Source organism: Dasypus novemcinctus, chromosome 2 (genome assembly GCF_030445035.2).
Source record: "Dasypus novemcinctus isolate mDasNov1 chromosome 2, mDasNov1.1.hap2, whole genome shotgun sequence".
NCBI lineage: Eukaryota > Metazoa > Chordata > Mammalia > Cingulata > Dasypodidae > Dasypus > Dasypus novemcinctus.
Window position 1 is genome coordinate 155,532,093 of NC_080674.1, and position 27,378 is coordinate 155,559,470.

Below are 27,378 nucleotides of genomic sequence, written 5' to 3' on the forward strand. Positions count from 1 at the left end.
TTACAAGAAAAGAAATTAGTAAAATAAATCAGTAAGATGCCAGAAGGAGAACTGGTCCCCCAATTTAGAGCATAGTCTTGCAAATGAGAATGCAGATTTTCAAAAGTGATCTTTGGAAAGCGTAGACCAGATTACATCATTCCCTTACCCTTAAGCTCTCCAATGCCTTCTTGCCCTCAGCATAAAATCACACTTCTTACCATGGCTTCAAAGCCTCAATATGGTTTGGAACCTCCCTACCTCTCCTACCACTCTCTCTCATTCACTATGCTCAAGTCACACTGGCCTTCTCACACAGTGCAAGCCTATTACTGACTCAGGGCCTTTGGACCTGCTATTTCCTCTGCAGGGAGGTCTTGTCTTCTACATTTTCTCATCTTTGGCACCTTTTTCTTATTTAGATCTTAGTGTCAGGGCCTCTCCTATCTATTATTTAATGTTGGCTTCCCACAGCTCTGATCTGCTCATATCAATTTATCATCATATAAAATTTCAATTTGCTTTTTATACTCTTCCTCCAATTAGAAAAGAAACTCCACAAGAGCAGAGACTGTGTTGAGCTCATTCACTGCTCTATCTCCAGCACCTAGAACAGTTCTAGCACACAGTAAACACTTGTTAAATGGATAGTTTTTATTACCACAAAAATACCAAGATAAATATTTCTATGCTTTCACAATATAGATGGACAAGCCCCTAAAATTAGATCTCCTAGGAAGAAGTGAGCCAGCGTTAAACATCATTCTTACATCTTTGAGAAGAAAGGACAGCAGTTTTTATCCAAGGAAAGCTCAGTATTCTGGCAAAAGGGACTGTCTGGAGATACTTCCTCTGTTTGAATGAAGAGATCACCCATGCTTCTGCTCCAACTTGGAACTCAGCCCCTGCTTCTGCTTTCAGTCTGGAGTTTTAATCTGACAACCTGCATGTCACTGCCTATGGTGGGCTTGCTCTGGTGCCAAAGTGTTAATTAACTTGGAGGACATATCACATAAAGAGCAAAATGAGCACCAAGAGGGGAAGAGGTGATCTTCAAAGTAATCTCTAGGATTAATTTTTAAATGATCTAGAAAATTCATTTCAAATGTCATAGTGTTTGATCAACTTTGAAGTTAAAAATATTGGAAATGGACTCAATTACACCTACTTTTTCTTCTCAAGCAGAGAATCAATTTTCCTTCTAACATAAAATAATAGTCAAAATAATAAAAACTAAATTTGTTGAGTGTTTTCCCTTTTTCAGGCCCTATGGTAAACATTTTCTATACATTAGGGCTCAAAGACCCTAGAAACAGAGAATGGAAAAATCAACAGATATCCTTGGGAAGTGTACTCCTACTCTCCTTACTTCAAGTTAATTATGCTCCTGCAGGTTCTCTTTGAAAGAAGCAGAGGTTATCCCCTGAGGTGTAGTGAAGCACAACTCCCCACCTACCCTGAGAGGTGTACCCTACCAAATCACTATTCCAATCACAAACAGTCTGGGAACCAAAATTCTTGAAAGTTCAAAAAAAATGCTTACCATTATTTGACTAAGGGGGATGGATAGCCCTATCTCTTTCCCAGACACCTATGCACTTAGTTGAAACACATGCTTAGCTAAATCAGAGTGAAATTCACTTGGGTTCAAACTTCTCTGCTAAAAAAGGTAAGAAATAACAAACTCTATATTAGAAATATATATATGGCTATTATAAATACACAATTTCCCATAAACATCTTAGTCTAAAAATATTTTGAAAATCAAATTTGACTTGTGTTAAAGACATGCTTCAATTCTACCTGTTTATATCTATTCCCCCAAACAAAGCATCAAGCACACTTGTATGATTGATGTGCTGACTCTCAGGAACTGGCCACAGGTGACTGCTCTTTCCTAGCACTATTTCATGAAGTGTTTCAAAATGGACTGAGCATCCATTACTCACACCATAAAACACACAGAATAGAAACCATCAGTTTTGGGTGGCATAGATGCAATTCATCTATGAAAATGGTGATGTACAATCATCTTCATTTTCTTCCCCAAATGTAATCCAATATTCTTCCCAGGACTATAATTCAGACAACACTCTATCAATTTCTGGGAAAGCCAAGGTACCCATTAGCCCACTTATAATCTGGCAGGGTGATTTTGCAAAACTCAGCAAAACTAAAGTTCCTATTGCCTAATTTCAGGCTAATTTGAAAAAGTAAAGATGGAAAAGACTCAACCAAACTTATGCTGTAATGGTCCTTGCTTATGAGTAATCCAAGGGCTATCTGAAAGTTTAGGGCTGGAAACCTATTTTTCTCCTGGATTTCTGGTGGTTGATGTGAATCTAAAGCGAATCCAGGCAAAAACCCCAAAGATTCTCTCAATAAATTCCATTTTCCTCTTCCTCATTTTTAAAAAACTGAGCCACAAAACTTTCTTTATCAGATGCCACAGGAAATTACACAAAGCAGGGTTTGGATTTGATAGATGGAATTGTATCAGATTGTATACCAGCAGAATTTACTGAAAAATCAAAAAGCTTATTGAATTTTAGACTATTTATTTCAAAAGTTCAGAAATATAGTCAGTCTCCTCTTCCCCCACCTTAAAAAACCAGATGGAGATCTATCACATGACAAATCATAGGGAAGGTAAAGACATTGATGCCCAGGGCTCAGGTTGCCTCAGCTTATGTTCCCTATAACCATCTCTTTGGTCTTCGTACCAGTAAGGGCAGACATTGCTGGCACAGCAGCCATGCTCTATTCTCTCTGATTTATGAGTCAGGTCTTCGACTCTCTAGAGCAACCTCTTCAATAGCTTCAGGATTAACACCTATGGATTTCCATTTGGTCCTTATCATCACAGAAGAGGGTTATCCATACATTGAATAGTTGAGTTTGGGTCTAAGCATTGGGTAAAGGGGGAGAGGGGGTATGCACTGAAAAAGATAGATTCATGGGACTGATTCGTGGTAGAATTGTAATTATTGAAATAGGCTTTAACAAAAGTAGAGAGAAAGCACTATGAGGGTACTTCACAATAATTAATTGAGCCTCCCCTAGTTTTAAATTAAGAAAAACACAAAAATCAATAATTTCAAATGTGTCGTACTTATTGACACTAATGAAACCTCCTGAATAAGCATTTAATGCAACTCCACTGCTATTGTAAATTTATGTTCCTCACTGAGTGAGCATTACAAGGTCAGGTCAGCTCCCCTGGGCTTCACAAAGCTGATGTTATGAAATAGACAGTCCCTCACTTATGTTGTATAGGATACAAACCTTCAGAGGGCTGTTGAGCTGTCCATGGTGCTGGGAAAAGTAGCTCACTTTCCCCCCCTTGGTTCAGCAGGAGACACAACACTTGAAAAATGACATATCTCACAATGCAGTGTCTTACACTTACATGTTTATTTGGAAAAGGAAGTCACATACAATCACCTAATACTAAGATTTCCTAGCAAGCTTTGGGTTTGATGATGCTACCACAAGACTCTCCTTTTACTCTTTTACACTCAGATATCACATAACCACTTCAAATTACATTAACTTGTATTTTCTGGCATTCTTCGTAATATAAGTGTTCTTTCCCTCTAAATAAACTGCAAATTCAAGAGTTGAGGAAATATTCATGAAAAGGCTGGAATATTTGGAATAAAATGTAGGTTCCATTACTTATTATCTGGGATGTTAGAGGCCATCCTGAAAACAAGTTCTTTTGAGAGCAGGGAGGTGAAAGGAAATTTATTACAACCTTTGCCTTGTGAAATCTACTCCAAGACAAATACCCCAGATTTCATGATGTAACAAAGTGAGGTGGGACAGGACCCTGGAATCATCAACTTACCAATTTATCAATTCGTCATCCCTAAACCCAATAGAAATTATTTCCTGTAGCATAAAGGAATTCGAATAACATGTATTTTGATGGGGTTTTGTTTTCTATTAGAATTCGAACTTCAGAAATGTCCACAATTCTATACTTTAAAAATTACATTTTTGTGCAATTCCTTCTTCATCTATTTAAATCCTTCCAATTCTTAAAGATTCAGTTGATATGCCCCTTCTTCCATGAACATTCACAGATGGCTCCAAGTTAGAGTAATTTAATTTTTTTCTGCATCCATGTATCACTTCTGCCTACACTATACATTTGGAACCAAGTCATCTACTGCCCTGGGATATCTCTTTTCTCACATTGATATTCAACATATATTAGCTGGCTTTTTTATGTTTACAATTTATTCCTTCAACCTTATTGAACACTGGCTCATAGTAGGTGCTCACTAACTATTTGAGCTGAACATAGCGCTTACTACACTTTTTGGAATTGCTGGTTAAATCTCTGCTTCCTCCCTATCCTTTCCCCACATTAAGTCCATGAAGGCAGGCCTACCTTTCTTCTCAAGCTCAATACTGCATCCTTGGTGTCAAGCACATTATAGGGGCACCTACACACACATACACATTCACATACACACAATTGGAATAAATGAAGGAATGAAACAAACAGGCCAGCTAAATTGACAGGGATGACTGCTCTACCTTGTATGCCCACACTCCCACCTATAGGTAAAAAAAGTTTCAAATCTAGTTCAAGTGGATAAACCACATCATTAAATGAACTTATTTTATTTGAAATGGAAATCACTTTCAAAGTACCATAGATTTTTGTTAGGAAGGTCTGTTCCCTGGTATAAGAAAGAAGGAACATGGATGAAAGCTTATGTTAGGTAAACTTACATATGAATAAAAGGGGAACAAAAAAAAAGTCAGCCAAAATACAAGAATTATACTGTTCTCAAAATTTTTATATCCGGAAATGATTAAGGTACTGTTCTTCAAGATAGAGCTGAGGAGGAATTTCTATGAACCCTTTTCAAATGCATGCCAACTGACTTTACATATTTGTATATTTATTCAATAATATTTATTATAGTTGGTGCTAGGAATAGGGAAGTGAACAAAATCAACACAGTCCTGCCCTCATAGAACCTACAGTCTAACAGAATGAGAAAATAAGGGAAATGTCTCCAATTTATTTATATAATAAGCATTGATAAAGAACCAACTCCATGCACAGAGGGGTTTTCAGTTTTCTGGCCTCAATGAGTCTCTGATATTATTGAGTGTAGAACAGATGACACAGCAGCTAATCTGATTTAATAAATCCTTTAATTCTCTTGGTAAATACTGGGGAAGCAAGAGGATCATGAAGAAAGAGAGTCCAGAATTAGACTTTAATCCCTTTTTCCATCTTCTTTCTACTTCCTCAAATAGAAACACTAAGATATTTCCTTGCTCAGGGGAAAAAGAATTGGGAGTTTCCATGCTCTATTTGGAGTGTTTGTGTGTATTTCAGTCCAGGACACTTTCTTTCATGGTAGTGCCCTTACTCCTGCAATGGTTTCAGTTCAGAGATGTTAAGGAGAAACTCCCTACCGCATGGACTTACATATCTTCCTGGGTTCTAGGAGCCATGATGCACATTCCCTAGCTTAAATAATATTCTTTTTCTCTTTGCTGTGAAGGAATTGTCTATTATACCTTCAAGTTAAGTATTTCTTTCTTTTAAAAGATATTCTCTTGCAATTTTACACATAGCTTTTGGATTAATATCCAGATTCATGCATCATACAGGATAAACCTATGTATCCAGGACCAAATTAAAGGGTGACATCCACAAAAACCAGAAACAAGGGCTGGTGTATTGCTTTAAAAGTTCCTTATTTATAGATAGCTTAATTGCATTAAGTGGCAAAGAGTAGACTGCTTTGTTGGTAATGAGTTTTTATGGTCTTAGTCTTCAAAAGCTCAGATTCCATCTGTGACAGCAGACTGTTGTAGAATTCAGCTATTAATAGCTGCTGGTACACATTTACTCAGAGTCAAGAGGCCCAGGGCTGTTGAGACAGCCAGATGGAGATCATACCAGAGGGTGAATGTACGGACAAAAATGATGATCTATTTTTCCTCCAACACAAAACAGACAATGATTAAAAAAAAAAAAAAAAAAAAAGACAATCCTATTTTATTGTAAGCCAGACTCTCTGAAGAGACTTTTCTTTTGCCTTTGGAATTCTCAGGTCTGGTTCTAAATCTTGTGATTTATCACTCTTTCTGATGTTCAAATAACTCCTTATTTAGGTTACAAAGAGAAAAATGTCCAGATGGGTTAGCAACCCTGATTTAGTAAAATGATACCAAGTACTCATTTAGAAAATCAGAAACAAAACAATTTGGTTATTATTCAAGGGAAAAGTCAACATCGATAACTCAACAGTCTTCTGAATCAGAGATATTTTCCTTAACACGAAGAAAAAGGGACAAGAAATGAGCTGTACAGCAGTAGACATTTCTTTACCCAAAGAAAAGACCCCCAAAAGTCTATTTAATGTGATTTAAAGCGATTATGGTCTTAACTTATCTTTATTCTAATGAGAGTAAGAAAACTACACTGCAGGACCAGAGTGCCACAGCTACCACACTTTGGCATTATTCTGTTAATTAATTCTTTTAAGCCAAAGTTTTATAAACATCAATCTCTTTTTTAAAAAATTTATAATACCCTGCCAAGTGAATAAGGGAAAAACTATCCTTCAATATGTTATTCATTATAAAACTGAATGACTAAATTACAATTTGCAAGAGGTACATTTATCAGTAGCAAAATATGAAGATTTTGTTTTTTCCCCCACTTTATTAGAGAATTTGTAAGTTTACAGAACATTTATGCATAAAATACTGGATCCCCATATACCGTCCAACCACCACAGCTTGCACTGGTATAGAAATTTTATTGCAAATGATGATAGCACTTTTTAATAACTGTACTATTAATTAAAGTCCATGGTTCAACTTAGGGTTCATTTTTTGTGAAGTGTAGATTTAAATTTTTTTTCTGTTACCATATATACAATCTAACATTTCCCTTTTTAGTCACATTCAGATATATATTTCAGTGCTGTTAACTGCATTCACGATGTTGTGCTACCATCACCACTGTCCATACAAAACATATTCATCATTCCAAATAGGAACCCTGTACATTTTGAGCCTTAACTTCCTAGTTTCTATCCCTAAAAACATATTTTTATGTTTTTAAAGCATATAAATATTAATGTGGGAATGCTTGTAGGCAAGGGAAAGCAATATCATTGAAAATGGGCAAGGAATGAGCATATCTTTTTGCCTGGTCTGCAACATAAGTATAACAACATGGACCTTGGGAAGCCAAGCACAGCTAAAAGCAGGAGGTACAAAGAACTAGGGCTTGGATGGGAACCCTCCACTCTCGCACTTTAAGAAAGTTCCAGGCAAACGTGGGGATGGTTTGTTAAGGACCTGGAACCTATTTCATACAGACACCATATAGAGAGTCCTGGAGATAAAGCAAATGAAATTAACCTAACAAAGAGGCAAAGGTCACAGGATCAGAGAGATTCATCAGGAATGTAGGATGTCTCAGACTATTCAATGATTCCAGGGTCTGTCCCCTGAACCCTTAATTTATAGGCAGGGTCTTTTAAAATAAAAAGAAAATAGTCCTAAAATCATGATAATCCCATTTTATTACAGGCAAATGGTTAAGAGTATAGATTCTAGAGTTAGACTGCATTGAGTTCAAAGTTTTGTTTCCATTTTACTAGTTGTATAATCCTGGGAATATTTCTTAAGTCTCTATTTCCGCCTTGAAAAAAAAAAAAAAAAGATAGGGTAAGAGTACCTACCTCATAGCATGGTGAAACACATAGTACAGTACCTGCCTACAGTCAACATTCAATAGATATTTCTTCTTCTGCATTCTCTTTTTCTACTTCTTTTTATTACCACACAGAAGCACAATGCTTCTGTTTAAATCCTTGTGGGGACACTTTGATCAATCTTTTTAATTTTACTCATCTGTAAAATGGGGCTAATAATCATACCTACCATATACGAATACAGGAACTAAATTAGATAATATATGCCATGTGCTAAACACACTGGCACAGGCTAACTCCTGTATGAAAATTAGTTAGTATGATTTCATCATCATAACCATGTCCACTCAATAAGGTGTCCTCAAGGATACTTAAATGTGATAATATATATAAAACCCTACCACAGTGCCTGAAACAAACATTAGCTCTCTCTTCCTGCATTCTTGGTTACTCAGTTATACGTATCACATAAAATAATTAACAATTGCCATCTTTGCATATCATCTTTAATACTTATTGGTCTCCAGGGCTATTAGGTGACTTGCTACCATACAATCATTTAACTAAACAATTGGGGTATACGGATCACATGTGCTCAGCAAACTACACAGCGGTGGCACTTTCACCTTCATTTTTATGCTTATGTTAATATCAGAAATTCAGCAACATAAAGTATTTCCAGGTACTTCCGCTGGAAGTAGCAGCTCACAGGCTGCTTTTACATCTTAGTTTCTTGCATGTCATCTGTGAAGTTCCACATTAACTTATCACTTCAAAATCCCTTCAACACCAAGAAATCAAGTTTATCATTAAAAACTGACCTTACAAATGTATGCAGGGCGCAGGGCTTTGAGTGAGCAAATTCTATCAAGGAATTTTATTCCCTATGTAGCAGGGAGACTCTGCTGCATTATGTTCCCTTTCATAGAATGTTTAACTACCTAGCTCATAAATTCATTGCCATCTTTAAATCTTTACTAGTCACAGCAAGAGTTGACACAGGATCTAAGTTGACACAGGATCTAAGAGCCTAAGTTCTTAGGCTCTTCAAAACAAAACCTGTCTGTATTGTCATACCAAGTTCCTTCAATCTGTTTGAACCCTGGCAATGGAAACATGGCATTTTCCACCTTGACTCTGCCTTCAATTTGACAAGGAAGTGTCTAACTTCAGGACATTCAATGGTTATGATATCTTGACACCTCACCTACTGTGGGAGTGACATGTTGAAACAGTTTCTCCATTCTCAGAGGCATTTTCATATTAAGCTCTGGTGAATGGAAAGTAATGAGATGGACTACAGAGTGTAGTCAGGCAGACCATCTCTCTCTCTCTCTCTCTCTCTCTCTCTCTCTCTCTCCCTTTCCCATCCTTTCTCTGCCCCTAGCAGCACAGCTGACAACTTCAAACATTTATTAATATTGATCCCTTGCCCCCTAACAATCAATATTCAATGTCTGAAGAAAAAATAATATTCAAGATGCAGACCTGCATTTATTTTCACATAATACTGAGAAGAAATTAGGGATGACTCATTATATGAATCAGTTTATATCTTTAAGATTAAGAAATGACTGCCACTTTTACATCTATCTGAGGGTTTTGCTAATGCGGCTCTAAAAAGTCCCTGGTGAAATGTTTTTACCACATTTCTGGTTACAATAATCTATTGTCTAATGATTTCCTTATTAAAATGTGATGTTTATAATATCCAGAGTTTTTTTTTAAAAGAAGGATACTTCCTGTGCATGGTAGATCACTTGTCTTCTAATAAAAGAATGCTAACATTTATTGAGGACATACACTGCCCTAGACAAAGTCCCAGCTGCTTACATACATAATCCATTTAATCATATTATCCCTTTTGAGGTAAGTCCATTATTATGATTCACATTTTATACAGATAAGGATGATGACATTTTGATAGAATGGATCTCTTGACTAAGGTTACAAAACAGTTAGCGGTAGAACTGGAATTTAAAATTGTTCTATTTGAATCAAGAGCCGAAAGTGTTAACCACTCCTTTACGCTGCACCTTTACTGGTGAACTGAACTTCTCCAAGTTATTCTTGTTTGGGTTTAGCTATAAATATTGCACTTGTCTAAATTTATCTAACATGCTTATCAAACAGATTTCACTATTGAGGTTCAGACCTCTATTCAGGGCCCTGATATATTTTTCCAAATGAAAAGTCATAAGCCTTTATAATCTTTCAGGAAGGTCAATGTCTTTGGTTTGTGTTCCAAAACTGGATTTCAGACTTCAGAATAAAAGATGATCTCAAAAGTTTTGAAGGGTCCCTTTGGCCATTTGTATTTTACACTCTAGCAGGAACATTTTTAAAAGACTTGTAATTCAATTTAATATATTATTTTTCATATACATTTGGAGAGAAAATACCACAAATGCTCCTTTAAAAACTTATCAAGAAATACTGAAAATAGAAAAATGTGGCCAGACTAGATAAAAAAATCTCAGTGACCATTATGATTTCCCCATTTACCACCCAATGAGGAAATACAGAGCCTCTGCAGCAGGCGGGCAGGCCGGGCCCCACCCTCGTGAGTCAGGTTTAGCTTTGGGGAACATGTTCATCCTTGGTTTTTCAGCTGTCCACAAGAAACCTGTGATGGAATGACCATGGCTTCATGTCCCTCCTTTTCCTCAGGCTTCCAAGATATAGGGAATAGGAATGTGCACAAACCTTAGCACTCAGTATATTCCAGCCCTCTCAGTAGACAGAAGAGGATAGAGAGGCGCAGCAGGGTAGAGAACTGGCAGCACCCGTGCCAGGTCCTGGGTCCCAGAGCCAGTCCCACCTCCCTCTACAATACCATATTCCTTCTCCAATTTAGGCTGAACTCTACAGATAATCGGGAAAGGATTCATTGCTTGTGAATAAGGCCAACAGAAAGTCCCTTCTTCTTCATATTGCCAACCAGTAACTGCTTTATTACACAGAAAACAAATTTGGTAAAGAGATCCCTGTACATTAAGCTATAGGTATAGCCTAATGATCTGGGTTGGAGTCCCAGGTCCAACAGCTATAAGCTGTATGACCTTGGTAAGTTATAAAACCTTTCTAAAACCAGGCTTTGGGGAGCAGATGTGGCTCAAGCAGTTGGACCTCCCACGTGGAAGGTCCCGGGTTCGGTTTCTGGTGCCGCCTAAAAAAGGCAAGCTGATGCAATGCACTGATGTAACATGCTGACATGACAAGCAGGGAGTAAATGTGACTCAAGTGGTTGGGCACTCCCTCCCACATGGGAGGTCCCAGGTTTCGTTCCTGGTGCCTCCTAAAGACGACGAGTAGACAAAACTAGCAGACACAGTGAGTAGATAGATGAGGGAGCCATCTTGGGGGGAGCACAAGAATAAAATAAAACCAAGTTCTACTTTGTATAAGAAAGTAATAATAATGGGGGGTGGGGGTATATGGAGACCTCATATTTTTTGAATGTAATATTAAAAAAATAAAGACAAAAAAAAAGAAAGTAATAATAATAATACAAACTCGTAGGGTTGTTTGGGCCATATAAATGCAGTAATATGTTTAACACATAACAATATGTCTGACATCATAAACATTCAATCATTATTAGACTACATTGTAACATAAAATTCACCACGAGGTGTACAAGTAATTCTGCTTACTAACCCCTCCCCATGCAATTACCAACAAATCTACCAGACATAATGTACCTTTGGCTAAATTCTTAAATGGATGAAAACAATTTTAACTTTCTCCCTACCCTTACCCTCCCACACACACCCACTTGGAATATGAACTCCCATAAAACCACTTAAAATATACACTTTGTATCCCACCACATTAGAGAAGCCTATACATAACAATGGAGTGGTAATGCATTTGCAAGTGCCCTATACAAGGAACTCCATTTGCCAAAATTACAGTATTGGGATCGATAGCAAGGATTATATTTATTTTCTGACTTCTTTTGTGCTGTGTCAGAATGAGCGATGACATGTTTCCAAATTCCAGCTAACTCTACTCCACCCATATTTTTTAAGTTGAGCTGACACTGTTCATCTTCTAGAGTGCTACTTGCCTGCTTTCCTGAAATGAGTCGTTTAGAGTTTGCTGCTCTCTGCTCCTCTTAACTTTCAGGGACATAGGTGCCTTTGAACTGTGACTTTGCCTAATGATTGATACCCTGGTCTCTGTCACTTGGAAAACACAAATATTTGTGGGACTCTGAGAACTGTTCTTTGTTGAGATAAGTCATTACCCAAGGTTACATCTGCAGAGATAGCTGCAGGTACAAATGTAGCATTAAGACATACTGAAGGCCCTTCCAGTTAGATTTTTATTAAGTAATTGGCACAGTACTACCTTGCTAAAGTAAGCTGAGTTTTTGATCATTTGTAGCCATTGAAGTTACCTCTTCCATCAAAGACATTTGGAAACCATGTTCCACCAAAGTTCACAAGACCTCAGAAAATATCCTGTCTATTCATTCATTTATTCATTCACCCATTTATTCAACAAATACATATTTAGAATTCAGTGCTAGGTATTCTGACAACAAATATCAGTAGCAATAATAACTGTAAATCATATCCTGGAGGAATTTATAATCTAGAAGCAAGAATAATCCAGGTATACAAGTATAGTAGGTTAGAAAGTTATAGAGAGATGTCAGAAGAAAGTGATGTGGCTATAAAATGGCCCAGTAATATAAAGTATTAGCACAGCACTGTTCAATAGAAATAAAGTACAACCCATTATGTAATTTTAAATTTTCTATTGCCTTATTAAAGTAAAAAGAAAGAGGTGAAATTAAAATTTAAAATATATTTATTTAAACCGATATATCCAAAATCTCATTTCTATGTGCAATCTATATTACAACACTATTAATGAGATATCTTACATTATTTTTTTAAATAAGTCTTTGGAGTCTAGTGGGTATTTTACACTTACAGCATAACTCAATTCAGACTAGGTAAATGTTAAGGCACAATAGCCATATGTAGCTAAGGGCTACCCTGTTTGACAGCATAATTCTAGAAAGTTTAAAGAGGGATGAAGGAGGGTGAAGGAGAATGGAATTAGGGACTTATGAGGGATCTAGGTATGTGAGGTATTTAGGAATCTCTCTAGCATGCTGTCCCATACTGTGGTAACCCTGTCTTTCCTGAACCCCTGGAGAGCAGGCTTTGTTTTCATATCCCTAATAATGAGCTTAGTATGTACCTATATATGGTGTTAAAGAAGTCTTTACCTGAAGAACAAATGAAAGAAAAATAAGAATAACTACCACTTTATGCTGGACCCTGTGCTGGTATTTTGTATACATTCCCTTAACACTTAGGAAGAATTTGCAGGGAGCCACTAATTTTCATTTTACAGGAAGGGAAGCTAAAGCACAGAGCACTTAAGTGATGTTAAGGTCATAGAGCTAGAAAGAGATGAGGGAGAGGGGAAATGGGCAGGCAGACAAAATAGGAAGGAGAACATACAGAGAAAGAAATTAGAGTAGCCTAGATACAAGGTGAGATTAGATGAAACGGACAGTTAAGGGAGCACATCACAGGATGGGTGTGAGAACAGGGCCCAGGATATGTGAAGCCTCTACCTCCTCCCCATAGTGTGTGTGTATGCGTGTGTGAGTGTGCATGCTTGTGTTACATGCCAACATCTTTATGACTAACTGAATAACTTGTTGAACAACTCTTAACAAGATTTACATTATTCACTGGACCTCCATTTTGTTGCTCCTGACAAGGTTTCCTTAAAAATAATCAAGAAATAAAAATAAATTACTAGCTTCTAAAAGCAAAGGACATTTTGGGAAGTGAGAATCAGAGAAACGCTAGTTGGAAAGTGTCTCAGAGGTGGAAATAACCCAAGTGTCCATCAGTAGATGAGCAGATAAACAAAATTCATGTATACTTACAATGGAATATAATTCAGCTGTAGAAAGGAATGAAGTTGATACATGCTACAACATGGATGAACCTTGAAAGCTTTATGCTAAATGAAATAGGTCAGACCAAATATGATTCCACTTACATGAAAGATCTACAATAAGTGAATTCACAGAGACAGAAAGTAGATTACAGGTTACTGGAGTTTGGGGGTAGGAGGAAATGGGAATTAATACTTAATGGGGTCAGAGATTCTGTTTGGGGTGATGAAAGAGCTTTAGTAATGGATAGTATTAATGATGGCACATCATTGTAAATGTAACTAATGTCACTCAATTGTACACTTAAAATGGCAAATTTTGTTATATATATAACACATTTTGTTATGTTATTACAATAAAAATGTTTTTAAACATAGGAAGTGCCTTAGAGGTTTAACCCAACCTTCTGTACTATACCCTGTTCATCTCTGACAAATAGATATCCATTCTCCTTGAGAAAAAAACAAAAGAAAACAAAAACTTTCTCCTAAGACAATCTCACCATCAGAAATTTCTTCAACATACTAATCTCCAGTATCTCTGTGTGTAGCTTCTAATTAGTTAGACACAGCTTCTAATAGTTCCCTACAGAATACTCTTCTTCAAACAGATATCACATCCCAGGCTATGTGATGTTGGTAGGGTTGGCAGGAAAGCAAACGGTTCTTATGCAGTATACAAGTATGGATTCAAAGTAAGTTCTAAAAAGTAGATGGAGTTTCCAAAAACTTAAAATCATGCCATTGGTACAACTGGAAGGTAACTAATAACCAGTGCTCATCCCTATAAAATTTAATACTTTTAACATTCTTACTAAAGCTCAGAAGAAAAGACATTAAATTTCCTGACAATGCTAAATAATTGGTGACTTGGAGAGCCAGGATTGTATTAAAAACAAAGTCTGCAGCCTCTACAATTATAGTGGGGACTTCAATGCACCATTATCACCATTAGACAGAATATCTCAATAGAGGCTTAAGAAGCAGAGACCTTCCATAATACATTAGACAATCTAGATCTAAGGCATATACAGAACATTATACACAAATACAGCAGGATATACATTCTTCTAGAGCACACATGGATCATTCTCCAGGACAGACCATATGCTAGGCCACAGAATGAGAATCAATGAATTCAGGAAGATTGAAATTATACAAAGCAATTTCTCTGATTATAATGGAATGAAGCTGGAAATTAATAGGGGACAGAGACAGAATAGGCACAAAAATATGGAAGATAAACAACACATTTTTAAACAATCAGTGGGTCAAAAAGGAATTATGGCAAAAGAAATAAGTAACTACCTTGAAATGAATGAAAATAGGACCACTACCTATTAAAATCTATGGGATGCAGCAAAAGCAGTGCTGAGAGGGAAATTTATAGCCATAAATGTTTATATTTAAAAAGGAAGAAAGCTAACTGCACACTGGGAGCAACTAGAAAAAGAACAACAAACTAATCCCAAAGCAGGCAGAAAGAAGGAAATAAGAACAATTAGAGTGGAACTAAATGAAATTGAGAACACTGGAAAAAATTAACAAAATGAAAAGCTGGTTCTTTGAGTAGATTAATAAAATAGATGAACCCTTGGCTAGACTAACAAAGAAAAAAAGAGAAGTTGAAAATACATAAAATAAAAAAACGAGAGAGGGAATATCAGCACTGATCCCACAAAAATAAAGAGTATCATAAGAGGATACTTTGAAAAACTGTATGCCAACGAGACGGATAACTTAGATGAAGTAGACAGAGTACTAGAAACAACAAGCAGCCTACACTGATGACAGAAGAAACTCATGAACGCAATAGACCAATCACACAGAACAAGATTGAATTAGTCATCAAAAATCTTCCAACTAAGAAAAGCCCAAGACCAGATAGCTTCACAGATGAATACTACCAAACACTCCAGAAAGAACTAAAACCAATCCCGCTTAAACTCTTCCAAAAAATAGATGTGGAAGGAACATTGCCTAATTCATTCTATGAAATCAACATCACCATAATACCAAAGCCACATAAAGATGTCACAAGTAAAGAAAACTACAGACCAATCTCTTGAATAAATCTAGATGCTAAACTTTAAAAAAAAAAAAAAAAACAAAAAAACTTGCTAATTGTATCTAACAACACATCAAATGAATTATATACCATGATCAAGTGGGTTTCATCTCTGGTATGCAATGATGATTCAAATAAGAAAAATAAAAATAATATACATTAACAGATTGACAGAAAAAAATCACATGATAATCTCTATTGATGCAGAAACAACATTTGACAAAATACAGCATCCTTTCTTGATAAAAACACTTCAAAAGATAGGCATGGAAGGAAACATTCTCAACACCATAAAGGGCATCTATGAAAAACCCACAGCTAACATCATATTCAATGGTGAAATGCTAAAGACTTTCCCTCTTAGATCTGGAACAAGACAAGGATGCCCACTGGCACTGTTTTTATTTAACATTATGTTTGAAGTACCTGTTTGAGCACTTAGGCAAGAAAAAGAAATAAAAGATATCCAAACGGAATGAAAGAAACAAAAAGCTCACTATTTGCAGATGACATGATCCTATACATAGAATCCAGAAAAATTTACAACAAAGCTTCTAGAGTTGATAAACAAGTTCAGTAAAGTGGCAGGATAAAAGATCGACGTGCAAAAATCAGTAGCATTTCTGTATACCAATAGTGAGCAATCTAAGGAAGAAATCAAGAAAAAAAAATCACTTTAGCAACTAAAAGAATCAAATATCATGCTCACTTTGGCAGCACATATGCTAAAATTGGAAGGCTATAGAGAAGATTAGCATGGTCCCGGCACAAGGATGACATGCAAATTCATGAAGCATTCCATATTTAAAAACAAAACAAAAATAATCTAATTTCTAGGAATAAATTTAACTAAAGATGTAAAAGACTAGTACACAGAAAATCATACATTGTTAAAGGAAATAAAAGAAGACCTAAATAAATGGAAGAATATTCCATGTTCATAAATCAGAAGACTAAACATCATTAAGATGTCTGTCTTACCCAAACTGATTTACAGATTTAACACAATCCCAATAAAATTATGACAGCATTTTGTACTGAATTGGAAAAGCTAATTATGAAATTTATTTGGAAGGACAAGGGATCCTGAAGAGCCAAAAACATATTGAAAATGAAAAGTGAAATTGGAGGAATCATGCTACCTGACCTTAAAATACACTACAAAGCCACAGTGGTCAAAACTGCATGGTATTGGCACAAGGACAGACATACTGACCAATGGAACCAAACTGAGAGTTCTGATATAGATCTTCACATGTATGGTCAACTGATATTCAACAAGGCCACCAAACCCACTCAACTGGGATAGAAAGGCCTCTTCAACAAACAGTGCTGGGAGAATTTGGTATCCATATCCAAAAGAGTGAGAGAGGATCCCCACCACTCATCTTATACAAAAATTAACTCAAGATGGATCAAAGGTCTAAATATAAGAGCCAAGACCATAAAGCTCCTAGAAAACAATGTAGAGAAGCATCTACAATATCTTATAGAAGGAAATGGTTTCATAAATTTTATACCCAAAGCATGAGCAACAAAAGAAAAGATAGATGAATGGACTTTCAAATAATTTTAAAATTTTGTATTTCAAAGGAGATTGCCACGAAAATGAAAAGGCAGTCTATTCAATGGGAGACAATATTTGGTAACCATTTATCTGATAAGGGCCTAATGTCCAGCATATATAAAGAAATCTTACAACTCAAATAAAAAGACTACCAATCATTTAAAAAATTGGGCAAGATTTGAAGAGACACTTCTCCAAAGAATAAATACAAATGACTAAAAAGCACAGGAAGATGGGAGGTCCAGGGTTCAAACCCAGGGCCTCCTGACCCATGTGATGAGCTGGCCCATGTGCAGTACTGATGTGCGCAAGGAGTGCCGTGCCACACAGGGGTGTCCCCTGAGTAGGGGAGCCCCATGCACAAGGAGTGCGCTCCGTAAGTAGAGCCTCCCAAAGTGAAAGAAGTGCAGCCTGCCCAGGAATGGCCCCGCACACGTGAAGAGCTGATGCAGCAAGATGAAGCAACAAAAAGAGATGCAGTTTCCCAGTGCTGCCTGACAATGCAAGTAGATGCAGAAGAACACACAGCAATGGACACAGAGCAGACAACAGGAGGAAAGGGAGAGAATTAAAAAAAAAAAAAAAGGCACATGAAGAGATGCTCAACATCACCAGCTATTAGGGAAATACAAATGAAAACTACAATGATATCATCTTATACCTATTAGACAGGTAGCTATTAAAAAAACAACTACAAGTATTAGAGACGATATGGAGGAGAGGGAACACTCATTCACTGTGGGAATGGAGAATGGTACAGCCATTGTAGAAGATAGTTTGACAGTTCCTCAGGAAGCTAACTAAAGAACTGCCATACAATCCAGTAATCCCACTGCTGTGTATATACCCAGAAGAATTGAAAGCAGGGACATGAACAAATATATGCACACCAATGATCATAGTGGCATTATTCACTTTTACCAAAAGTTGGAAACAACCCAAATGCTCATCAACAGAGAATGAATAAGCAAACTGTGGTATATACATACAATGGAATATTATTCAGCTGTAAGAAGGAATGTAGCATTAACACATGGGACAAAATGGATGAATCTTTAAGACTTTATGTTGAATGAAGAAAGTCAGTCACTGAAGGACAAATATTACATGACTTCACAGATAAGACTTAAGCAAACTGAACAGATTCACAGAGTTAGAGTCTGGAAGACAGGTTATCAGGAGTCACAAAGGGAGTAGAGTATGGTGAGCCAATGCTCAATATGGGCAAGACCTACAATAAGGTGGAAAGGGGTGGTTGGGCAGTGGATGGGGGTGATGTTGGTACAGGGATTTGAGGTGGGTCAATGGTGCTGGAATGTGAGGGCTAGGTTGAACTATCCATGGAATTTGGGGAGGGCTGGAGAAAAGAACGGGTGAACTCGGGATTTATAGGTCTGTGGTTAAAACTACAGTGGTGAGAATGTTTTTTTTTTAAATATGGTGGGGGAGGGTTACTGGTGTAGGGTGTTGGGGATGGGGGTATATGTGGGAGAGGGTGCACCTGGGCATGCTTCTATGGAATATGAAAGTGTTCATCTTGCCACAGGGTATTATCTCAGTGGGTGGAGACCAACACAATAAACAAAAAAATGTTACACTCCCATCCTGGGGAGTCCTACTACAATGACAATTAGAGGGGTAAGAATTTCTCAAGAACATACACAGTGCCTAATAAAAGAAAACATCGCTATTGCCAAACCCTCAATATTAATGCATGTAATTATGAAACTTATTCTTCAAAAATTGAAACTTAATGGGGGTGGGGGGAGAATCAAATAGATGGAACATAGGGCATTTTTAGGGCTTTGGAACTGTTCTACATGATCTAGCAATGACAGATATAGGCCATTATAAATTTTGCCAAAACCTATAAAAGTGTGTGGTACAAAATGTAATCTATAATGTAAAACAATGACCATGGTTAGTAGCAATGCTTCAATATGTTCATCAGTTATAACAAATGTACCATGTAAGATGTTATCAATAGGGGAAAATGTGAGAAGGGGATGGGGCAGGATATAGGGGAATCCCCTATATTTTTTAATGTGAGTTTTCTGTAACATAAAGCTTATCTGAAAACAAAGCAGGATGACGTGTGGGGTGTGACATGAGCAGCAATGGCATTCTCAACCTTGGGCTCATGTATGTGGCTCAGCGTGTGGGGATTAAGGGCCACACAAGGCCTAAGCTTTGCCTCAGACCATTCTGACCAAATCCATGGAAGTGCTGGCTCATGGGGTCTTCAGAAAAAGAGAGGCGGCAGAAGAGGAGTGATACTTCCAAAAGCAGACTAGAAAACAACTGGCAGCCTTGAAGAAACACCTTGATGATGAGATCATTCATTCTAATAAAGAGATTGAGCGTCTGCAGAAAGAAATTGAGTGGCACAAGCAGAGGATCAAGAAACTCAACTATGATGATTAAATGTACACCATTAACAAGAGAATGGTTACATAATCATTGTCCACTTCTAATGGGCATAGTTATTGTTTAATTAATATTAGTCTGTGTGTTGCCAAAAGACTATAATAAATTGTTAACCAGTGTGTGTGTGTGGGGGGGAGGGGGAATAAAGCAAAAGAATTAAGACACTGGGAAACATACAGAAGAAACTCACTGTACCTAATAGATAATAATATATTTATGGCAATGAAAGACACAATGAAAAAATTTATTTTTGTATTTTGTGTTTTAAATTATTATTTTTATTCATTTTTTGGGGGGCTTTGTTTTTGGGGAGGTTTTGAGTTGCAGAAGGGTCACAACTGTGGTGGGGAGAATCAATGGTATAGGGTGTCAGTGATGGGGGATGCATGGGAAGGGGGGCACTTGGTGCATGCCTTTATGGAATATGAATATGTTCAAGTGGTAATGGTGTGTTGTCTTGGTGGGTGGAGACCCACACAATAACTGAAAGAATATTGCATTCTCATCCTGGGAAGTCCTGCTACATTCTCTAATTGAGTGGTAAGGATCCCTAGAATACATGGGTAGTACCTTGCAAAGGAAGACTAGACCAGAATGCCAGGCCCTTGATATTGATGCTTGTTCTTGTGAAATTGAAACTTAGTCTAGAATTATATATTAGCTAAGAGTTACCTCCTGAAAGTCTCCCCTTGTTGCTCAATTGTGGCTTCTCTCTAAGCCAAATTCAGCATATAAACTCACTATCTTCTTTCTGGATTGGGACATGATTCCCAGGAATGAGCTTCCCTGGCACTGAGGGATTATTACCAAGTGCCAACTGGCAATCCATTTGGGAAAATACCTTGCCCAAAAGGGGGAAATATTAAATACAAATGAGTTTTTATGGCTAAGAGATTTCAAAGGGAGTCAGGAGGTCATTCCAGAAGTTATGCTTTATGCTCATCTCAGGAGGATCTCTTTGAATGCCACAGTAAACAATGTCTCAAACAGGGGTGCTCCTGAGGGCTCTAGAGACATCTTGACATTATAGGTAGTGCAGACAATCTCAGGAATTCAGCACCCTGTCAGTGGGCCTTACCTTGGAATTTATGTTTCCCATTGTAATAGAAGGATTTTTTATTTGAACCTATACCTATAATTAGCACTATACTCATCAAATATATGTACCAGAGATTTAAATCTTCATGCTGGTTGAGCCCTGAATCTCAGCAGCGGTGCAACACCTATCTCCAGTTCATCAGACTTGTCCAGGACAACTAACAAGAGATGATGATGGGAAATACCCATCCCCAAAAAACAGTACCTACAATTGCAAACAAGACAGTTTCAGCCATCTGCCCCATGGGATCTAAGTCCCCTCTCAATCAGAAACAGTGAGCATCACCATCCTAAAATCCCTCAAGACTGAGGAAAGAACAAGTATAAGGGGGGAATGCAAGTATGGACTAAATTAGACTTAGTATATATATTTTAGCAATGGAAGATCCTGTAACATTGATAAAAAGGTCATGGTCACCAGAGATTCTGGGGGGTGGGATTGGGAAGAATAGGTGTAACTTGGCATTTTTGGGACACTGGAATTGTTTTAAATGACCTTGCAAAATCAGATACAGGCTATTACACATTTTGTCAAAACCTATACAAATGTGTGGTGCAAAGTGTAAACTTTAATATAAAGTACTGACCATGGTTAGTAGCAATGCTTCAATATGTGTTCATCAATTGTAACAAATGTACCACACTAATGAAAAATGTTAATAGGGAAAAGTGTGGGAGGGGAAGGAGGTGAGGTATACGGGAATCTCCCTACATTTTTGATGTATCATTTATGTAATCTAAAGCTTCTTTAAAAAATAAGTAACAAAAAACAAAAACAAAGTCTGCAAACAGGAACAATAAAAACATGGTAAAGTTCTTTGAACAATGTGATAAATGAGTTAGACCTAACAGACATATACAGAACACTGCATCCAAATTCAGCAGGTTATATATTCTTCTCAAGTGCCCATGAATCTTTCTCCAGGATAGCCCACATTAGGGCACAATGCAGCTCTCAATAAATATAAAAAGACTGGAAATATACAAAGTGCCTTCTCAGATTGCAATGGAAGGAAACTGCAAATCAATAATAGACAGGAAAAAAGTAAATTCACAAATGTATGGAGACTAAACAACACAAAAAATAATCAGTGGGTCAAAGAAGAAATTACAAGTGAAATCGGTAAGTATATTTACTGATTGAGACATATGAAAATGAGAGCACAACTTATCAAAACTTATGGGATACATGGAAGGCAGTCTTGACAGGGGAATTTATAGCCCTGAACACCTATATTAAAAAAAGAAGAGTTAAACTAAAATATTGAACTGAACTAGAAGAAGAACAGCAAACCAATACCAAAGCAAGCAGAAGGAAATAAATAATAAAGATTAGAAGAGGAATAAATTATATAGAGGAAAAAAAAGAGAAAATTAACAAAACCGAAAGTTGGTTCTTTGAAAAGATCACTAAAATTGATAAACTCCTAACTAGACCTATAAAGAAAAAAAGAGAGAAGATGAAAATAAATACAATCAGAAATGAAAGGGACGTTACCACTGACCCCACAGAAATGAAAAGGATCATTAGAGGAGAAACTGTATGCCAACAAACTAGACAACATAGATGAAATGGACAAATTCCTAGAAATGCACAAACATCCTGCAATGATGCTACAAGAAATACAAGAACTTACCAAACCAGTCACATTTAAAGAGTTGAAACTGTCATAAAAAATCTGCCAGCAAAGAAAAGGCCAGGACCATATGGCTTCACAGGTGAATTCCATCAAGCATTTTGAAAAGAATTAACACCAATCCTGTTTAAACTCTTCCAAAAAATTGAAGAGGAGAGAAAGTTATCCAACACATTTTATGAAGCCAACATCACCCTAATACCAAAGCCAGATAAAGATACTACATGAAAAGTAAACTACAGATCATTCTCTCTAATGTACATAGATGTAAAAGTTCTCAAGAAAATACTTGCAAATCAAATCCAACAGCTTATCAAAAGACTTATATATCATGACCAAGTGGGATTTATTCGTGGTATGCAAGGCTGGTTCAACATAAGAAAATCAATCAATGTAATCCATCACATTAACAAAGTGCAGGGAAAAAAACCACATGAACATCTCAATTAATGCAGAAAAGGCCTTCAACAAAATCCAGCATCCTTTATTTTTTTATAAAAACACTTCAAAAGAATAGAAGAAAAATTCCTCAATATGATAAAAGACTTATATGAAAAACCCACAGTCAACATTGTACTCAGTGGGGAAAGGTTGAAAGCTTTCCCTTTAAGATTGGGAACAAGACAAGGATGCCCAATGTCACCACTGTTATTCAATATTGTACTAGAAGTTCTAGCTAGAGCAATTAGACAAGAAAAAAAAAATTAAAGGCTTCCAAATAGGAAAAGAGGAAGTAAAACTGTTTTCTGAAAACATGATCCTGTATTTAGAAAATTCTGAAGTATCCACAACAAAGCTATCTGAGCTAATAAATGAGTGCAGCAAAGTGGCAGGATATAAGATCAATATGCAAAAATCAGTAATGTTTATGTACATTAGTATTGAACAATCTGAGGAGGAAATAAGGGGGGAAATTCCATTTATAATAGCAACAAAAAGACTCAAATACCTAGGAATTAATTTAACCAAAGAAATACAGGACCTATATGCAGAAAACTATAAAACAACACTAAAAGAAATTTTAAAAGACTTTAGCAAATGCAAAGACATTCTGTGTTCCTGGATTGGAAGAATAAATAAATGTCAATCTTACCCGAACTGATTTACAGATTCAGTGTAACACCTATCAAAATTCCAACAGTCTACTTTACAGAATTAGAAAAAGTAATTAGCAAATTCATTTGGAAGGGAAAGTGCACCCAATAGCCAAAAGCATCTAAAAAAGAAGCTCAATGTGGGAGGAATTTCACTGCCTGACCTTGAAACATATCACAAAGCTATAGTGATCAAAACAGCATGGTACTGGTATAAAGATAGACTGTTGATCAGTGGAATAGAATTGAGAATCCAGAAACAAACTCTTACCTATATGGTCATTTGGTTTTTGATAAACCTACCAAGTCCATGTTAATGAGACAAAACAGTCTCTTCAACAAATGGTGCTGGGAGAACTGGATATCTATAACCAAAAGAATGAAAGAGGACCCCCATACCACCCCCTATACAATAATCAACTCAAAATGGATCAAAGACCTAAATATAAGAGCCAGGACCATAAAACTACTAGAAGAAAATGTAGGGAAACATTTTCAAGACCTTGTAGTAGGTGGTGGCTTCCTTACACCCAAAGCACACACAACAAAAGAAAAAAATAGATAAATGGGACCACCTCAAAATTAGAATTTTGTACCTCCCAGGACTTTATCAAAAGGGTGAGAAGGCAGCCGACTCAATGGAAGAAAATATTTGGAAATCCCACATCCAATAAGGATTTAATATCTAGAATATATAAAGAGATGTAACAGTGCAACAATAAAGACAAATGACCCAATTTAAAAATGGGCAAAAGACCTAAATAGGCATTTGTACAAAGAAAAAATACAAATGGCAAAAAAAAAAAAAAAAAAAGCACATGAAAAAATGCTCAACATCACTAATGATTAGGGAAATGCAAATCAAAACGACAATGAGATATTATTTAACATCTATCAGAACGGCCACTATTAAAAAGACAGAACTACACGAGTTGGAGAGGATGTGGAGAGACAGGAACACTTATTCACTCTTGGTAGGAATGCAGAATGGTACAACCACTATGGAGGACTGTTTAGCAGCTCCTAAAGAAGTTTAATATAGACTTGCCACATGACCCTCCAATACCACTACTGGGTATATACCCAGAAGAACTGAGAGCAGTGACACAAACAGACATCTGCACACCAGTGTTCACAGTGGCATTATTCATGATTGCCAAAAGTTGGAAACAACCCAGGTATCCATCAGCCGATGAAGAGATAAATAAACTATGGTATAGTCACGTGATGGAATATTATGTAGCTGTAAGAAGAAATGAAGTAAAAAGTATATGACAATATGGATCAACCTGGAGGACATTATGTTGAGTGAAGCAAGCCAGACACAAAAGGACAAATACTGTATGAATGTGTTACTGTGAACCAAATATATTGTGTAACACATTGTATTATTATAAAACAAAAAGTATATATATCCAGTAATTTTACTGAGAAATCTATGTTTTTATTCACCTGTGTTTTCTTTTTCTTTTTAAATTATTGTTTATATTTTCAATTATTAAATGTACAAAATAAAGTTAAAAAAAACATGATAAAGTTCTAACTTGCTGGCTTCTTGGCTGTGTTTGGACAATCACCAACCCAAGAGGGGGTTGAGAATAGAATGCAAATAGTATCACCTATCAACATTTCTGCAACTTCATTCACCCTTCTCTCCAAATGTTCATTTACTTCCTGAGGTATCAGGAAGAGGTGTTCTAACACAAATCTTCTGAGTTTTGCCAGGAAGTCAAGTTTATCTTTCACATCGTCTCTGGGCAAATAGTACAAGCATAAGCAAATGGTTTTCAAGGCCAATTGTTTGAAAACTTGAGTCTTCTGTAGCCTGAGCTGAAAGAGCAAAGAGCTCAAATAAAAAGCTCATAATGAACCCATTGCTATATGCCATTTCCTAGTAAGGGACCCTGACATTATATTGGGCTTCAAATTTCAGGGAGTTCTGGATCACAGAGTGGTTCAACAATGGCAATGGAGGAATACTGGTATAGGATACCATTGACAGGTGATATATGGCTGACAGGGAGCTGTACAGAACATATGTCAAGGGTGCATGGTAATGTTTGGATATACTCATAGTGGCAACAATTAAAAACCACAGCAGGGGGGGTACTGGGTTCCTGGCCAGTGGTGCTCTGTTGTGGTCCCTAGGGGAGCAGCGACAGTCTCCCAGGTGCAGCAGCGGGGACTGGGAGGGAGTGAGGGTTCAACAGTGAGCCCTTGATGCTAATGACTATGCTTGTGAGCTGATAAGCCTAAAATAAGAACAAGGCCTAGAGCAGCATTGTGCCTGGGAATTTCCTCCTGTCAGCCTTCATGTTACTCAAATGTGGCCAGTCTCGAAGCCAAACTCGGCATGTAAATGCAATGCCTTCCCCCCAGCGTGGGACATGACACCCGGGGATGAGCCTCCCTGGCACCGAGGGACCACTATCAACTACCAACTGATGATGCAACTGGAAAATGACCTTATATGGAAGGTTCAATGCAGATCAGCAGAATATCCCTGTCTACATAAAATAACATGACTTTAAAATGCTGTTTGACCTAATGTAAGGGGGAAATGGAAAGGAGAAATGAGTTTATATGGCTACGAGTCTCTAAAAAAGAGTCTGGAGGCTGTCAGAAGGATTGCCCTTATGCACAACTGAGCAGAGTCTGAGAGACAGATAAAGCAGATACAACCCCCAGGTATTGGTTCCTTTGGGGGCTAAAGAGACCCATGGGAGTTATGGTTATGGCAGATGGGGTTAACTACCAGGTCAGATGGCCCCTCTTTGGAACTGGTGTTTATGTGTGATGAATCTGGACTCAGATGGGATCTCTCTTCATAAGACTTTCATGCTTATGTGCTGGAGTTGCAGTTAGTGTTGGGGTTTAAGATATATTTAGAGGATTTGAATCTCTGGACTGACAATGTGATAGCCAGGTCCTGAGCCTCAACAGACTCCAGCACCTACAATCTGATTTATTGGACTCACCACACTCAGCTAAGATGGAGTTGAAGAAGGACAACCACCACACCATGGAGCCTAGAGTGATTACAACTGAAAGTGGGAGGATTGCATCCAGCACCCATGTGGAATCTGAGCCTCCTCTTGACATAGAGGTGCAATGGACACAACCAATCCAATGTCCACATAGAAAAGGTGGCATTGGATTGGGAAAAGTGGACATGGTGGCTGATGGGTATGGGGAAAGGCAGGAAGAGATGAGAGGTGGAGGCGTCTTTGGGACATGTAGCTGCCCTGGATGGTGCTTCAGGGGCAATCACCGGACATTGTAAATCCTCACAGGGCCCACTGGATGGAATGGGGGAGAGTATGGGCCATGATGTGGACCATTGACCATGAGGTGCAGAGGTGCCCAGAGATGTACTTACCAAATGCAATGGATGTGTCATGATGATGGGAATGAGTGTTGCTGGGGGGGCGGAGAGGTAGGGTGGGGGTGGTGGGGTTGAATGGGACCTCATATATATATATTTTTAATGTAATATTATTACAAAGTCAATAAAAAAAAAAGCTCGTAATGTAGGTTATGTTTATCTGCACATGAATTTCTATTTAGAGGAGATGCCTCAAAGACTAGAGAAAGAGGATGGGCTTAAGTAACAGCTTTGAGTGCTAACTCAGGCTTGATACATTGCTGCCTGATTGAGTACCTTTGGATAAACTTAATTCAAACATTTAATAGGATGATTTTTCTGTGTTGAGCACTGTGAAATGGAAACCTTGTCCTCCCGGAGCTTAAATTCCAAGTAAGTTAATTACTTCCATACATGTTTTCACATCTAAAAGAAGGAAACACACTACTATTTGCTGGATTTTTATAATTAAATGATAGCAAATTTAAAAGTATCAAGCCCAGT

At 37.2% G+C, this 27,378-nt stretch overlaps 1 protein-coding gene and 1 non-coding gene across 16 annotated transcripts in view; one reads left to right on the plus strand and one right to left on the minus strand.

The window, feature by feature from the left end:
- The window catches only part of PPP2R2B (protein phosphatase 2 regulatory subunit Bbeta), a 497,691-nt gene that overhangs the window by 208,944 nt on the left and 261,369 nt on the right, over window positions 1-27,378 (minus strand). The gene's annotated exons all lie outside the window — the stretch shown is intronic.
- Window positions 16,389-16,495, plus strand: LOC111760044 (U6 spliceosomal RNA). The gene has a single exon (XR_002793845.1). It is a non-coding gene; the product is annotated as a U6 spliceosomal RNA (small nuclear RNA).